Genomic DNA, 16,496 nt, shown 5'->3' on the forward strand with positions numbered 1-16,496 from the left:
GCATTGTCTCAGCAGCAAAACTTGAGTAATGCCTTCTGGCTCTGCTGCAGGGCCCACTTCCTAGTCCTCTCCACCCATCACAGTTTCCTGTCCTTGGAATGCTACAGTGTGAAGCCTCAACCTGCCACTCCCCGAGGAATCTTTGGGAACTTCCTGGAGCCCCAGGGAGGTGTGCTGTCGAGTGTAGTGCCCATGCCAAAACTGAGGAGCTCTTGGCTCAGATCTCAGCTCACGCTGTATGTTCATTGAGTGGAACTAGGCAAATTGCTCTCTCGCTCTCTTAGCTCCAGCCTTATCTAACACGGGGATAATAAGACAGGCCTGACAGGGATTATTGAGTTTATGCATTCGAGTACTTAGGAAAAGTGATGCTTAATAGTGTATTATCAGGATATATGTTGAAGCCATCACAAGAATGCTTGGGTATGTCCAACCCACTGAAAGCACAGACACACAGAGGAGGAACAGTCATCGCATTTGGGACTTTTTAGTTTGGGGAACAAGGTGACTAAGAGGTGATGTGGCAGAATTTTATAAAATTATGCATGGCATTGAGAAAGTGAAGTTTTTCTCTCCCTCTCATAACACTAGAACTTGCGGACATCCAAACTGAAGACGAATGCTGGAAGATTCAGGACAAATAAAAAGAAGCACTTCTTCACACCAAGCTTGGTTAAATTATGGAACTCCCTCCCACATGAGCAGTGATGGCTACCAATGTGGGTGGCTTTAAAAGAGGACTGGACAAATTCATGGAGGAGTAAACTATCAAGGGCTACTAGCCATTGTTGGCTATGCTCTGCTTCCATGGTCAGAGGCAGTAAAACTTCTGAATACTAGTTTATGGAAATCTCAGGCGGGGAGAGTGCTTTCATAATCGGGTCCTACTTTCAGGTTTTCCACAGGCATCTTGCTTGTCACTCTGAGAATACAATGCTGGACTAAATGGCCATTGGCCCAGTATACCTGAAGTAGCGTCTCTACCCCCATTGTTCTGCCCGGACACTGAGGTCCAGCGCCAAGGGCCTTCTGGTGGTTTCCTCACTGTGAGAAGCAAAGCTGCAGGGAACCAGACAGAGGGCCTTCTCAGTAGTGGCGCCCTCTCTGTGAAATGCCCTCCCACCAGATGTCAAAGAGATAAACAACTACCTGACATTCAGAAGACATCTGAAGTTCAGGGAAGTTTTTAATGTGTGACATTTTAGTGTATTTTTGGTCTTTGTTGGAAGCTGCCCAGATGGGCGGGGTACAAATAAATTATTATTATTATTATTGCCCTAATTCAGCAGAGTTCTTCTTCTTTTATTATATATGAGTTATTTAGAGCAGCCTTCACCAAGTTGATGTACTCCAGGTGGTTTGGACTACAACTCCCCTTGTGACATAGATTGAGTTGGCTGGGGCTGCTGGGAGTTACAACCAAAAAGATTTGGGGGGCACCGGGTTGGAGAAGGCAGATCTAGAGAATGATGGGCTAGATGAACCTTGAGGCCTAGTTTCCATCTCATCATCTACCAAAGTCATGCTCAGCCACTTCAGGTTTTCACAGCAGTACATAGTGAGCTCTTGACTACTTCACTACTTTGGTTTCAAATGCAGCATTCCCTGCTGACCTTAGATATACTTTGAGTAAAAGAAAGAAAGAAAGAAAAGGTACACGTTTAATGAGACGTAGGCAGCAAAATGTCGCCCCCTCCAGTGCTTTTACAACAGAGGGAGGTTAGAGGAGGCGAAACAGCACCCTTCTATCAACAAGTTGTGGCCTTTCGCTTTCACTTGATATCTGTCTGGAAGTTTTGCTTTAATTTAATTGATCGATTAGTGATTTAAAAGGCAGCTAAAATCCTGTAATGGGCTGACAGGACAAGAGTGCCTGGTAAATGAGCAGATTCCTGCTGGTTCACACTTCATTATTTTTCTCTGATCATGATGTGGAAAAAGACATTAGATATGCTCAATGCACATTTGAAAGCAGGGTAGTTGTGATGATTAAGTGATGTGTTTGCTGCCCTTAATGTTTGAAGGATGGGTAGGATGCACATCTGAGAAAGGAAGAAAAGACCCATGTGGTCTTCAAAGAATTGGCCTGTGAAGTTTGCAGCACATTCTACGTATGAACTGTTTAAGAAACGATACAAGATCTTCTTGCCCTTGGAGAAGGTGACATGTCAGAATGCATCATTTGGAGTATCATTTGACACATCGGTTCTCTCTGTGTGTGTTGGCTTCAAGCCATTTTCTGGGGGGCAGAGGAGTGGCTCCTCTTCATCTTTTTGTTCACCAAAGAACATCTCCAACCCGCCCTCAAATCCCAAAGATCCTTGGAAGCAAAATGAGAGAATTCTCAGTTGACACAACACATTCTTTCCAGGACAGGCAGAGGGTGTTTTCCCTAAGACCCTGGCAGGTTCTGGAGCTGGCACCTCAAGGCAGCTACTGCCTTTAAATCAAGGGTGGGGACATTCGGGCCCTCCAGGTCTCTCTGTGTGGGCCTGGCCACACACACACTAGTCCACCCACCTTGAGTGCTTTTGCCTGTCTGGAATGTGCCCTCGAATTGTGACAGTGCCTCCTGCTTGCCTACAGCGAAGGGGTGTGTGCTTGTAAACCTTTGACTTTTGCATGGCTGGAGCAGAGCCTACTGTACAAAGGTAACAGTCAAATCAGCTTTTCTGTCCATGTCTCTCTGGCCACAACCTGCCCTGGCACATGGCTCCTGAAAAGTTGCCCATGAAGGAATATAGCCCTCTGACTGAAGAACTGGCTTTAAAAGATGTCCAGGCTGTTTCAGCTAAACCTAGGCTGCCTGCACACACAAGAGGAAGCAGTCATTTCAAAATTAAAGTGCATGAAATCATACAGCAGTAACAAGATTATATATATATATATATATATGCTTTCGTAGATTTTCACGGGTACAGGAATGCAGGTTTTGGTGTCCTCGGGTGTCTTCCCGTGTAAAAGTTGGGGTGTCTAGGCGACGTTTCGACGAGGTCTCACTCGTCATCTTCAGGCTGGTGCTTTCGGCTTCTTGTTACTGGAACAGAGCGGGATCTCAATGTTTGAGTTCCTATAAATACTGTAGAGGGGGTGTGGTGTCTAGCCTCCAATGTTCTGGGCAGAGAGGAAGTTCCCAGGCTAGTGTGCCTTTTCTTCTTTTGTTCCTTAATTACTTGAGAGATACCTTGAGTGATTTCTTGAGTGATATCCTGAGTACCACTTAGGTGGGTCATTAGGTGTGGATTAGTTGCTAAAGTCTTTGTGTCTTGACCTCTTGAACTTTGTGAAGAGTTTTCCTGAGAAGATGGCTGTATTGCACTTAGTTGTGCTTTGGCTTGGCTTCGTGTATAGGGGCGAGCTGTGGTTTTGTGGCTTGTGTCAGCCAGATCTGTGTAGGGATTGCAGGGGGGTGCAGCATCCGGAGGTGCCACCATGGTCACACGTACCAAACTCCTTCCAGTTCATAGAAACAATAAAGAAGCAAAACCTACATCCTAATGACCTACTTGTGAGCTTCGATGTTGTATCTCTCTTCACACAAGTGCCCATTAATGAAGCCTTGACAGCTATTCAAAACAAATACAATCCCCCCGAATACATCTTGGACCTGACCAACCACTGCCTAACCAACACGTACTTCATCCACAATGGACAAAGATACAAACAGATAGAAGGAGCACCTATGGGATCACCCCTCTCACCGGTCATCGCAAACCTGTACATGGAACACTTTGAAACCAATGCTTTAGACAAGTCAGAACACAAACCCAAACTTTGGCTCAGATATGTTGACGACACCTTTGTAATTTGGCCACACGGGAAGGAAAAACTGGATAGCTTCCTCACACATCTCAACAACTTACACCCCAAAATACAATTCACTATGGAAATAGAAGCCAACAACCAACTTCCCTTCCTTGACGTCCTAATCTACAAAAAACCTGATGGCTCCCTAGGACACACTATCTACCAGAAAAAAACACACACCAACCGCTACTTACATGCACAATCACACCACCACCCTGCACAAATAAACTCCGTAGCCAAGACTCTCATCTCCAGAACCAAACGCCTGGCTGACAAAGACCACTTGACAACTGAGTTACAGAATCTCTCAAATGTGTTAATTGCCAATGGATACCAGCAAAACAGAATTACGAAGCTAATCCAAAAGGAAACACCCCCCAAAAACCAAGACACAGAAGAAAACAATGGCATGGCCCTCCTTCCTTATATCAAGGGCACTACAGATAAAATTAGCAAAATCCTCCATAAACACAATATCAAAACAGCCTTTTGCACCAACCAAAAAATAGCCAATATCCTCAGAAACCCCAAGGATAAAATCCAGTTGGAAAACCAAGGGATCTATGAAATACCCTGCAAAGTCTGCCCAGCCACGTACATTGGACAAACAAACAGACGAATAAATGCACGTATCGCAGAACACAAGAATGCCGTCAAAAAAGAAGAAAAAACTTCCTCTCTTTTCCAACACATGAAAGAAACAGGACACGAAATTAATTTTGCAGATTCCAAATTGCTCTTTAACACGGAACATCACCACAAGAGAATAATCATGGAAGCCATCGAGATAGAGAAACACCCTCACAACATGAACAAGCGTGACGACACATCCCGCTTGCCAGACATCTGGAAATTAGCCCTCCCCACAAAAACTGACACCAGATCCAGAGGCACACAGAACGCCAACACCAATCAACCACACCAGACCCAAACCCAGACCCTCTCCACAGATGAATTACTGACACCATCCAGTAGCCAATCCATGGTGGCACCTCCGGATGCTGCACCCCCCTGCAATCCCTACACAGATCTGGCTGACACAAGCCACAAAACCACAGCTCGCCCCTATACACGAAGCCAAGCCAAAGCACAACTAAGTGCAATACAGCCATCTTCTCAGGAAAACTCTTCACAAAGTTCAAGAGGTCAAGACACAAAGACTTTAGCAACTAATCCACACCTAATGACCCACCTAAGTGGTACTCAGGATATCACTCAAGAAATCACTCAAGGTATCTCTCAAGTAATTAAGGAACAAAAGAAGAAAAGGCACACTAGCCTGGGAACTTCCTCTCTGCCCAGAACATTGGAGGCTAGACACCACACCCCCTCTACAGTATTTATAGGAACTCAAACATTGAGATCCCGCTCTGTTCCAGTAACAAGAAGCCGAAAGCACCAGCCTGAAGATGACGAGTGAGACCTCGTCGAAACGTCGCCTAGACACCCCAACTTTTACACGGGAAGACACCCGAGGACACCAAAACCTGCATATATATATATATATAAAAATTTTAATAAAATTTAAAAGGAAAAAAAGGAAAGGTACACTAGAAGAATTGTCAGTGTTATGGGAAAGACGTATTTAAAATGTGCATTTGACCAAGCCTGCAACATTCAAACACACACACACACACAAAAAAACCCTGGGGAACAAAAGATTGCCTACCTTTGTTCATCCGGTTCAGCTCGTTCGTTCCTTTGAAGAGCCACGAGGGAAGAAAAGGGTATCAGGTGCCAATGTAATTCTGCAACCCTCCCTAAGCCCTTAGGATAGAAAGGGATACAAATTGAAACAAATGAAGGCTGTCTAATTACAACTTAATTCCCTCCCACCCTATCCTATAGGCTTATGTTGATGAACAACATGCAAAACATAATACATACCAACAGCAAACTCCAGACATAGGTCCTTATGTAGGCTCAGGAAAACCCCAAAGTTCATTTATTTATTAACTGCATTTATAGCCCACCTTTTTCTCCAAGGAGCAAAACGTGGCATGCATGGTTCACCCCTCCTCATTTAATCCCCACAACAACCATGTCAGGTAGGCTACGCTGAGAGGCAGTGACTGGCCCAAGGTCACCCAGTGAGCTTCATGAGAATTTGAAGCCTGGTCTTCCAGGTCCTAGTCCAGCGCTTTGACCATTCCTCTAGGAAACCAAAAGGTTTACAAAAGTTGTTAGTAAAAAACCCCCCACAGAAAACTCAAACCCTAAGAGAGGAACCCTGCTAACAGCCCAGTGCAAATGGAACATGCTCAGTGGCCACCAAATGCTGACTTACAGTTACAGGGGACAGGGGAATGGAGTAGCTTGGGAAAGGATGTGGCTGGCTGGGATCCTGAACAGGAGCACTCCACACTGAAATGTTTTCTTGCAGCCCCACTTGTATAAATTAGGAAACAGGGCATGGAGGCAATTATCTGTCCTGACCCAGAGCTTTCCCCACAAAACCTGCTCTTTAAAGCTGAATCAATTTGGGTCTCCATAGACTGACATTTGCTCCAATTGAGCTTTAGAGAGCAGGTTTTCACTGAGTATGCTCTGGAGCAAAAAGAAGAAAAAAGCATTTGGACACAGAACTTTAAATCGTGGACTGTGCCTGGAAAGAGCGGCGGAAAGGTAAGCATGGATAAGCCCAGAGAGGGGTTCTTGTCTTTCTTCTTGTTTTTATTGTGTATTTTGGGTTCTTATTTTTATTTTTATGTTGTGAACCTCCTTGTAATCTTTGAATGAAGGGAAGTACAAATATAATGTTTTATTATTGTTATTATTATTATTCATACCAAACCCGCACTTAAAAACCCTTGGCTGATGTGCTACATTTGAGTAACCCATCAGTCAAATCCATCTTCTGTGTGAGAACCCTCCACATAGTATGAAGAACACTATCATGGCTGCTGGAAGTGCAACAGCAGAGATCATTCAGTATATAACTTAAGGGTTAATTTTGATGTCATTGTTAGCCAACTACCTGAGGGGGAGCTTTTGCTTAGCAACCAGTCAGAGTGGTGTGATCTGATTGGCTGTGTGCTCCCAGGGATGAGGGATTTATGCTGGTTTATCTCCAGCTGAGCTTGGCCTAGGGACTTCTGCTAGTATAGCCTGGCCAAGTTGGGAGCCTGCTAGCTGAGCTGGAGCTCCTCCATATCCTAACCTGCTCACACTGGCAGATGTAGGGATAAGATTGCTCCCTTAGTTGGCTGTTAGCTGTTTTAGTGCATGCATTTTGATGTGCTTGTACCATGCCTTTTTGCTGTGAGCTATTCCTCAAATCCAATACAAAAATGTACCAAGCTGCTCAGAATGGGACACGCCACTTCAGATGCAGACTGACCAGTATCTCAATAGTAGTATGTGTTATTTTAATTACCGGTATATTATGCAAAGTGTTTGCAGTCGCTTTTCAGGGCTACACCCTCACAAAGGGACACACAAACAGGAGCAAGGCGTGCTATAATAGTCACATTAGAGAGGATGCATAACAATTAAAAAGCTGCTCTGTAACACCCAAGCAACCTCATGACACTCTCAGATAAAGGCAACATTGCAGAGGAAGGTTTTCAACGCTCACCTAAAAGTAGAGCAGAATATGGCTGCTAGATTGCTGAGTGGGGCTGTCTGATGGGACCACGTGTCACCAGTCCTGAAATCGCTGCGCTGGCTGCCGGTGAGCTTCAGGTGTTCATTCCAACAACCACTTGGGACACTATAGTACCAAAAAGATCATCTCCTCAAAATTTCTCAAGCTTCATGATTGTCAAGGGAGGTCTTGGTTGTGCTGGCGTCCCCCCAATTGGCACTTTCTCTGACAGGACCTTCTTGGTGGTGGCTTCCTGTTTGTGGAATGCCCTCCCTGGTGAGGTTCATCTGGCTTCCTGTTAACATTCAAGAAAATTTTAAAGACATTCCTCTTCACTCTTGCATTTGATGGCTAAAAGATTCAGTTCCCGACAACCTTGAAACCATTAACTGTGAGGATACATGATTGTTTTTAAAAAGATGTTTTTAATGTTTTACTATTTTAAAATGTTTTGCTGCTTTATTGCTTGTCCCCCTAGGTTTCTTTGGGACGAATTTAATCTAATTATTATTATTATTGCCTGGTACAGATAGGGTGAGGCTCAAGTCTATAGGAAGGAAGTTTCAATTCTATAGCTGCCACCAAGAAGGTCTTGTTTCTTTTCCATACCACTGAACCAATCTTAGCAGCAGACACACGAGAACAACCCCTGAAGCTGATCTTAGTGTACAGGCAGGGTTATATGGGTGAAAACAGCCCTCCAAATAACCTGGTCCCAAGTCATTTAGGGCTTTGAGAGGTTAATTCCTGCACTTTCAATTGGACCTGGAGGTTGACTGGCAGCCAGTGAAGCTGACACAAAATTGGTGTTATGTTTTCAGGCTTTCCACCTCCACCAGCATCCACAAACAGCTGCATTTTATACCAGCTGCAATTACCATATTGGCCTCAGAGGCCAACCCCAATAAAGTGCATTGCAGTTTTGAGGAATCCTGTGCATGGATGGCCGAGGCCACTTCAAATAGGTTTGCAATTAGCAGGTGTTTTTGGAAAGCGCTCCTGACAACAGCTGTTTCCTGTGACTCACCAGACAACTGCAAGTCCAGGACTACTGCCAAGCTATCCTCCTGGCCCTTTAAAGGGAATACAATCCCATCTTCACTCCCCTATTCAGATGTGCTGGTTCCCAACCCACCATATAACATACAAAAATGCATTTTATCAGGAGGAATTGCTTTGAAAAAATGTGTATATTAGTCAAAATTGCATATAAAAATGTGTGCATTGGGGGGGGGGATCACTGAAAAAAGCTGGTGAATTTTCACAAGGATTTCTTTTTTAAAATAAAGGTTTTTAAGGAAATGTGGAGAATTTAACTTAAATATGGAAAAAAACAACAACCCAAAACCTGGAGAACTAAAAGTGACAGATTTATTCATCTCGAACCAGAACTCATCCCTCCCAGTTCTCCACAAACCCTCGAAACTGCTGGGAGATGCTCTGGACCAAATTTTGCAGGTGTGCAAGAAGAGAGGAGGCGGTGGCAGCAAAATACCATTGTCTGAGTGGAAGTCTGTCTGTTCAGCACTGAATACAATCCTCTCTTTCTCACTCCTGTTTCTCACTTCCCCTGTCTCAGATTAAGCTTCGGCCAGTAGCAAGCAGCAATATTTATACTGTGCTTGTTTAGTGCTCAAAACACTTCACAGTGTCTTGGGGAATGTAGATGTTTGGAAGAGCTGCAGTGGGCGAAGTTGACAAAACAGCATGCAAAAACTCGGTGTGCATGGAATATACCTCCCACACAGAGAATTCTACAGACCTTTGCAAGGGTTTGAGACAGAATAATCAAGTGCTCTGCAGCTGATCAGAGATTTATTCAGTTTCATCCGAATCCTAATGACCCAGCAGGCTCTTTGCACATCCCACTTGCAAGACAAATGTTGCCACTATTAACTGCTTTGCTCAATAGCTTGCTTTTCCACTGGTTCCCATCTGTCATAGTTTAAGAGCTGGAACATTTTCAGACGAGAGCAATTGTGATAAGATTATCTTCAGAGCAGCTCCCTACACAGATGCTATGTAGGATAGGAAGCAGCCAACAAGGCCAAACAAGACGCCCATCAAAACACAGGTCTTTCAAGCCGAGCCTGTCTTGCCTTGAATGGCAAGAAGCAAATACATCTGCAAGGATTAGCAAACACCATTTGATGCAAACGAATCAGGAGTGCCTGACCTGAGCAATGCTCGCAATCAAAGCAGCTTCAAGGGAGTGACAAATGGTGTGAAGTCATTTAATGTATCTAAGTAAAGACAACCGTGGACAGAGCATCTTAATTGTTGCATTAAGTGCATTTAGGTGAACTCAATAAAGATTGATTTCTTCATTGCGTTTTCCAAGTAATGTATGTTTTTTTTCTTTCAGAAAGTCCTTGCTTGCCTAAGCTAGGGTCTTTCCAAGCTGTCCTGCTAGGAGACAGGGCTATTTCCTGTTGCTTTATTTAGACATGGGCTTCTGTAATACAGAGATGTGTGAACCAGAGGAGGTTGGTTGGTCTATTAGGGTGAATGGCACACTACCCCATCAACCTCAGCCTGTCCCCAATCACTTACCTGCCTTCTTACCAGGAGGTGGCTCTACTGCTTGGCTCTCTGGCTCCACCTTCTGTTGGCCTCCTTGCTTTGTGCCCTACCAGTATTTATTTATTGAATTTATATCCCACCCTTTCTCCTCAGTATTCATGGGCGCCGTCCATCAGTGATGTCAACTTGCCTTTCTCTTTATTATTCAAACCGTGGGACTTTGGAAAGTCTGGGGCTCATTCATAGACACAAAAATGAGCCACCATTAATATATCAGAGACACACAGCCAATCTCTCTATAGTCAGCAAGCATGGTGGACTTTGTTGCTGTAAATTAGGAACCTTCTCCCCCACCAGAAACCGAAACTTAAACAGCACCACATAAACTGGATATTGATTATCTTCTATGTACTGATGGAAAGAGGCAAAGCTCCGGTAAATATTGCCAAATCAATAGTTCTGGAGAAATAAGTGAGTGCAATAATGAGATCTCATTGTAGCAAAACAAATCCATGGTGGCTTATTGCCAAGATCAGGCGGCAGCTGTGTCATGAATGCATGGCACCACCAGAATGTCTGGAAAGGTGTGTTGAGCTGTGTCACTTTCTCATAAAGACACTATTTTCCCATGGCAGTCAGTTCCTAGCAGGGATACACAACAAATTCACAACTTATCGTTTTCAATATTCTATTTTTATCTCGTACAACCCTGGGGGCTTCATACTATGATGCAGTTTATAAATTTGTTAAATAAAAATAAAAGAACTTAACTAACCGGCATATCAAAATGTAGCTATCCTTTGGATTTTGCGCTACTCTGAATTGCACCGAAGCAAGTGTTGATCCTGTTGTTTTTGTCCATGGAGTTTTCTTGGCAGGGATACTGGAGTGGCTTGCCAGTTCCTGCTCCAGGTGGATCACGTTTGGTCAAAACCCTCCACTATGACCTGTCCATCTTCGGTGGCCCTGCACGGCATAGCTCATAGCTTGTCTGAGTTATTCAAGCCTCTTCGCCATGTCAAGGCAGTGATCCATGAAGGAGTGATTCATGAAGGAGCCATGATGGGGTCACGAAGAGTCAGACACGACTTGGGGACTAAACAACAGAAGTGTTGATCCACACATCCCAGTGCATTTTCCCATCACTGTCCTTATTGCAAAAACTCCAGTATTTGGAGGAAAGAGGTTGTTGCACAGGACCTACCAAGCAACTCTAATTGTGCAACATGGTGTGATTGAAAACAGGACCTGTCCCAAAGCACCCATGGTTGGTCTAAAACCCCACACCTGGATATTCCAATTGGTTAAAAGCAAGATTTTTTTTTTTTAAATGGGGCAATATTAAACATGCATTCCCCTTAGTTTGATGTGGAAAGAACTGTAGCAGATCCTCCTGTTTATGTAGCCTGGGCTCTAAAATGTACACTATAGCCACAGGGCTCAGTTGCTTCATCGCTCCTTCATCAAGATTAGGGACCACATTGACATTCATTGGAGAACAGCCAGGACATAAATACGGACAGTCTAGTATGTACAGGTACTAGCAGCTGTAGATTTTGTCACTGTTCCATATGTTTTGTTTTTCTTCAATTCTACTGCAATGCATTTGTACTCTCTGTGTTAAGCCGCCCTGGGAATACTGACATGTTGATGGTGTGGGGATATGGATTTAGTAAATAAAGATAACAACAATTCTATTAAATCTTAATGCAAACATTAAAATATTTAAGAATGAGGGTCTCACACTTGTCAGTTACCCCAGTGCCTTCACACTCGTTGAGCTAGATCCAGACTTAATCATTCTTAAGGCCGATCCATTGAAATCAATGGGTCTTAAGTTATTTCAGTGCGTCTTCTCTGCATTCCTTAACTGAAAGTAGGCAGCTTTAAATTCAACAGGACTAGACATGGGCAGGATTGCACTATTAGTCTGGTTCCAGCCCATAGACCACAACACTGGAAAATGAGAGCAAAGCTATTTATTAGTGAGAAACTATGTGAAATACTCCTTACATGGTGTGTGTGTGTGTGTGTGTGTGTGTGTGTGTGTGTGTAAATGGGATAGAGACTTACTGTTATGTACTGAAGTTCTCACCCTGGGCCAGCAGGGGGGATACTGTAGATAGTTTTCACTCAGGATAAGAAATTGGGTTTCCAGGTGGAAAAATCGAAATTGGAAACAGAACTGTTAGAACCTAAAACTAAGATTCTTTCAAGAATGTATAACTTGCTGTTAAAATGGAACACACAGGATGAAACAGTCAAATCAGCTATGATTAAATGGGCACAGGACATAGATCATAACATTATGTTTGCTGACTGGGAAAAGTTGTGGACCACTGGTATGAAATTTACGGCATGTAATGCCTTAAGAGAGAATATTATGAAAATGATTTATAGGTGGTACATGACCCCAGTCAAGCTTGCAAAAATTTATCACCTGCCTGATAACAAGTGTTGGAAATGTAAAGACTCTGAGGGTACATTCTTTCACCTTTGGTGGACGTGCCCAAAGATTAAGGCTTTCTGGGAGATGATATATAATGAACTGAAAAAGGTATTTAAATATACCTTTCTTAAGAAACCAGAGGCCTTTCTCTTGGGCATAGCCGGCCAATTGGTGACAAAGAAAGATAGAACGTTTTTTATGTATGCGACAACAGCAGCAAGAATACTCATCGCAAAGTATTGGAAGACACAAGATTTGCCCACCTTGGAAGAATGGCAGACGCAAGTAATAGACTATATGAAGTTGGCAGAAATGACTGGCAGAATCTGAGACCTGGGAGAAGAATCAGCGGAAGAGGACTGGAAGAAGTTTAAAGACTATTTGCAGAAATATTGCAAAGTTTATGAATGTTAAAATATTGTTGGATTGAAAATAATTTGGTATTAGCGATATAGTTTAGAAAGGTATGCAAAAATGTAACAGAAAAGGGTGAAAGACTAAAGTTATATTATGTCGAAAGTAAATAATAGTTTAAAGGAGTTTAAGTATAAGAAGGAAAGATTGGAGACATAACAGAATGAATCTAACAATTAGAAATGAGTTTTGAAAGAGGGTAAGGATTTGCTGTATCTGATTGGGCAAAGAGGAACACAAAAAAGGGAGGCGCGAGGAAGTCAAGAAAGAAAGTTAATTAAGTATGATTTTAAAAGTTGGAATTTTTATTTTTAAATGTGTTGGGTGGAATTTTTTTTTTGTCTGATGTGTTTTATATTTTGGACTATGTTTTTTTTCATTTTTTTGGCTGTTATGTGTTTTTCCTTTTGTAAAAACCTAATAAATATATATTTTTTTAAAAAGATAGTTTTCACTCAGGTCCACATATGCAAATAAGGAATTGAAAGTTACGTTCAGTGATTGGATAGTTACAGAAAGTTGTTACTGTAGTTGAGCTCTATATAAGCAGGTTGGCTGAACCCTTCAGCTCAGTTCTGTTCTGGCCTGTGAATAAACAAGAGCTGTTTGATGAATCACTGTGTCGTCTGATATGTTCACCCACAATTTAACACTTACTTCACCCATTCCCTCAGCCCTGCAACTTTACAGGATAGGCTCAAGTAAATTCAGCACAAAAAGAAAGAATAAAGGAATAAATACCAGTGTCAAAGGGCAGACTCAAAGAAATAGAAATAAAAGATGGTGAATATAATTCTACAAGAGGGGTCGGGATGTAATGTCTGAGGGAGCACACAGAAAAATCATTCTAGTGCTGCAAACCCTTTTAGACCCCACAAGTATAAATTTATCTAGTTGGTCTAGTCATTAAAACGGTTCAATCTTATTGTCACCTCCCACTGCTACAAAATGTTTTAGAGAAGTCTGAAATACTTTATAAAAGGAAACAATTTACCCATCAACAAGACTTTATAGCATTGGTCAGCACTGGCCGTGAACTAAGAAGAAATGAGAAGAAATCCCAGGCACAGGGAACCTGTTGCCCACCAGACATTTTGGACTCCATTGGCCGTGCTGGCTGGGACAGATGGAAAATGGAGTCAAAGAGCCCCTGGAGGGTACCAGGTTCCCCATCCCTGCATCATCCACAACAAGAACCTTCCATACTTATTCAAAACCATGTTCCTGATCTTTGGGATGTTGATACATTTCCACACCTTTGCTACCTACGATTTAATTGCAGTCAAGGCGTGGACAATTCAATGACTACAGAGATTGCCTCTGGATTGAAGATGCTGAAAAGTATTGTCCCCCAGTGTTGACAGGAGCCAGAATCTGCTCTCAGGATTTTTATTTTGCAGTTTTGGGACACCACCATCATGCATGGCAGCAGCGCTGGCTAACTTCTCAAAGCTGTGTGTATACAATGAACATAAAACCAAAAATCAAAAGGTGGAAAGGCACAGATCTGAAGAAGGTAAACCACTTAGATTGCAGGGAAATTCATCTTGCATTCCTTGTATATCTTCACCAGTTAGGAATGGTGAGGTATACGTGAACAGATAAGCCGAGGAAGCTGATATCTCTCGGAATGCTGAATGTATCTGACACTTCCTTACCTTATTGTCGCATTAAATAAGGCAAGGAAGATTACACGCAAGCATTTTGATCAAGGGATGCAGTGGTGCAGAAGACTATCATGTGCCTTTCGTCAGCTTAGCTTAAGTTAATGGTTCCATGCCATAGGTCTGTTTTAGAGGAGGGCAGCACAAATAGTAGCTCACATCACATCAAAGGGGCATCACAGACTTGGTAAGGATTGCTGAGCAGGACAATTTCCTCCTACCATTCCAAAAGCCAAACTAGACATGTTTTGCTCCATGCCTGTGCCCTTAAGCACAGGGCTTCTATTTTTTCTTAAGTACACAAATTACCAGGGACTGGTAGGGCAAAAGCTAGGGAGACCAACAGTAGATGGCGCCAGACCCAGCGACTGATTCTGGCTGTGCCTCCAGTTTCCTCCCTGCTAAGTTCTACAAGGGGCAACACAGAGACACCAAGGCTGCATACGTGCTTCCCTGCAAAGCTTCCTGGGAGCTGTGGTTTGTTCAGGGTGCTGGGATTTGTAGATCTGAGAGAACTGCAGTTCCCGGGATCCCAGGGTGTGTGGGGCAGACAATGTGCTGAAAGTGAATGGTGTACGTGCAGCATAGGGAGGAGGAAGCTGACTTGACTTGCAAATAAGAAGTGTGATGGCCTGGGATTCCGATTCAGAGGCTGAACCAGAGGAATCCCAGCCTGCACAGGAGTCCCCGCCTCCAAGGCCGGCTGAACTGGGGCAAGGCCTAGATTCTGAGGAGCCTGCACCTGTGTCAGATCCTCAGGAGCAGGCACCAGGTGAAACCATTCTGGCCCCAGAGGTGCTTGAGGACTCAGTGTCTACAGGTGAGCCTCCCCCGGGGCCCAGTAACCCTTCGGCCTCTCCTGAACTGCAGAGGCTTAGGGCAGAGAGGCGAAGGGAACTGGTTTCTCCCAGGAGGAGTGCTCGCCTTAAGGCCAGGGGAGGCAGGGCTCCTGGGGGCCGGGACCGCCCCTGGCCTTAGAAGAAGATAAAGGTCAGTCAGCCCGGTCCCAGGTTGCGGGAGCAATGTCGTTGTTGGCTTCAGACCTTCCAGTGTTCCTGTTGCCTGCCCAGCCTCCTGCTCCTGACCTTCCAGCGTTCCTGTTCCCTGCCCGGCCTCCTGCTTCTGACCTTCCAGCGTTCCTGTTCCCCGCCCGGCTCCCTGTTTCGGACCTCGCCTCTCATCTTGTGAACTCGGACTACGGTACCGGTACCTTCCCCCTGGGACCAGCACAAGAAGGCAGGAAGGTGGGAAGCTGACTGAAGTAGGTGGGGCAATCCCTGCTTGCCCTAATGGAGCAGCCTACACTACGGATGGCGGGGAAGGGGGCTGATCTGGATAAGGGCATAGCTGTCAACCGTTCCTTATTTGGCGGGACAGTCCCTTATCCCAGCGCTGTGTCCTGCTGCTGTCCCTTATTGATAATGTCCGTTAAATTTCCCGGGTTTCAATGGAAGCAGCTCCTCTCCCTCCCTCCCTGCCGACCAGGGAGGAGGGAGGCTCCAACTGCGTTGCTTGACTGCGTTGCTCACCCAATAAGGAGTCTAAGAACCACTGGGGGGGTGGAGCTTGCATGCCTTGTGCCGATCAAATCGGCCGCGTTGCCTGGGGACTCACCTTTGCTCAGCGCTTCCCAGCGGAGAGGTGACGGTGGTTTTCCTTGCTGCATCCCCTTTGCGGGTTGCTGCGTGTGGGAACCACCGCTTGAGGCTTCATTTGGCTGCTGGCTGGGCTTTCTGCCTTTGGCTCAGAGGGGCTCAGAAGTTGAACCTCCCTGTGCTCTGAAAATCCCTTATTTTGGCTGCTGATCCCTTATTTTCGAGGCTGCTGGTCCCTTAATTTCAAATCTGTAAGTTGACAGCTATGGATCAGGGCCCTAGTGTGGTGGTAGAGAGAAGCTTTGCAAGCAAACTCCCCTCAGTCAGGAACAGTCTCTCCCCAGAAGCACCCCCATGAGCAGTGCTGGATTTACGTATAAGCTAAACAAGCTATAGCTTAGGGCCCCACTCTCCTGCCCCCCCCCCAAAAAAAATTAAAGGAATAAAACCTGGATGTA

At 44.4% G+C, this 16,496-nt stretch overlaps 1 long non-coding RNA gene across 6 annotated transcripts in view; it reads right to left on the bottom strand.

Annotated features, from left to right (window-relative positions):
* LOC310826293 overlaps positions 1 to 16,496 on the bottom strand; it is a 180,924-nt gene that overhangs the window by 12,111 nt on the left and 152,317 nt on the right. For 4 of the 6 annotated variants that reach the window (XR_014555692.1, XR_014555694.1, XR_014555695.1 and 1 more), the window contains exons 4-6: positions 8,811 to 9,072; positions 7,385 to 7,519; positions 5,477 to 5,574 (exon numbers count right to left, since the gene is read on the bottom strand). This is a non-coding gene — a long non-coding RNA (uncharacterized lncRNA). Of the gene's footprint in view, positions 1 to 5,476; positions 5,575 to 5,780; positions 5,962 to 7,384; positions 7,520 to 8,810; positions 9,073 to 16,496 lie in introns of all 6 variants that reach the window. The other 2 variants (XR_014555697.1, XR_014555693.1) reach the window with 2 other exon arrangements.

The sequence above is a fragment of the Podarcis gaigeae genome, assembly GCF_964106915.1.
Source record: "Podarcis gaigeae genome assembly, chromosome: 10".
Taxonomy (NCBI): domain Eukaryota; kingdom Metazoa; phylum Chordata; class Lepidosauria; order Squamata; family Lacertidae; genus Podarcis; species Podarcis gaigeae.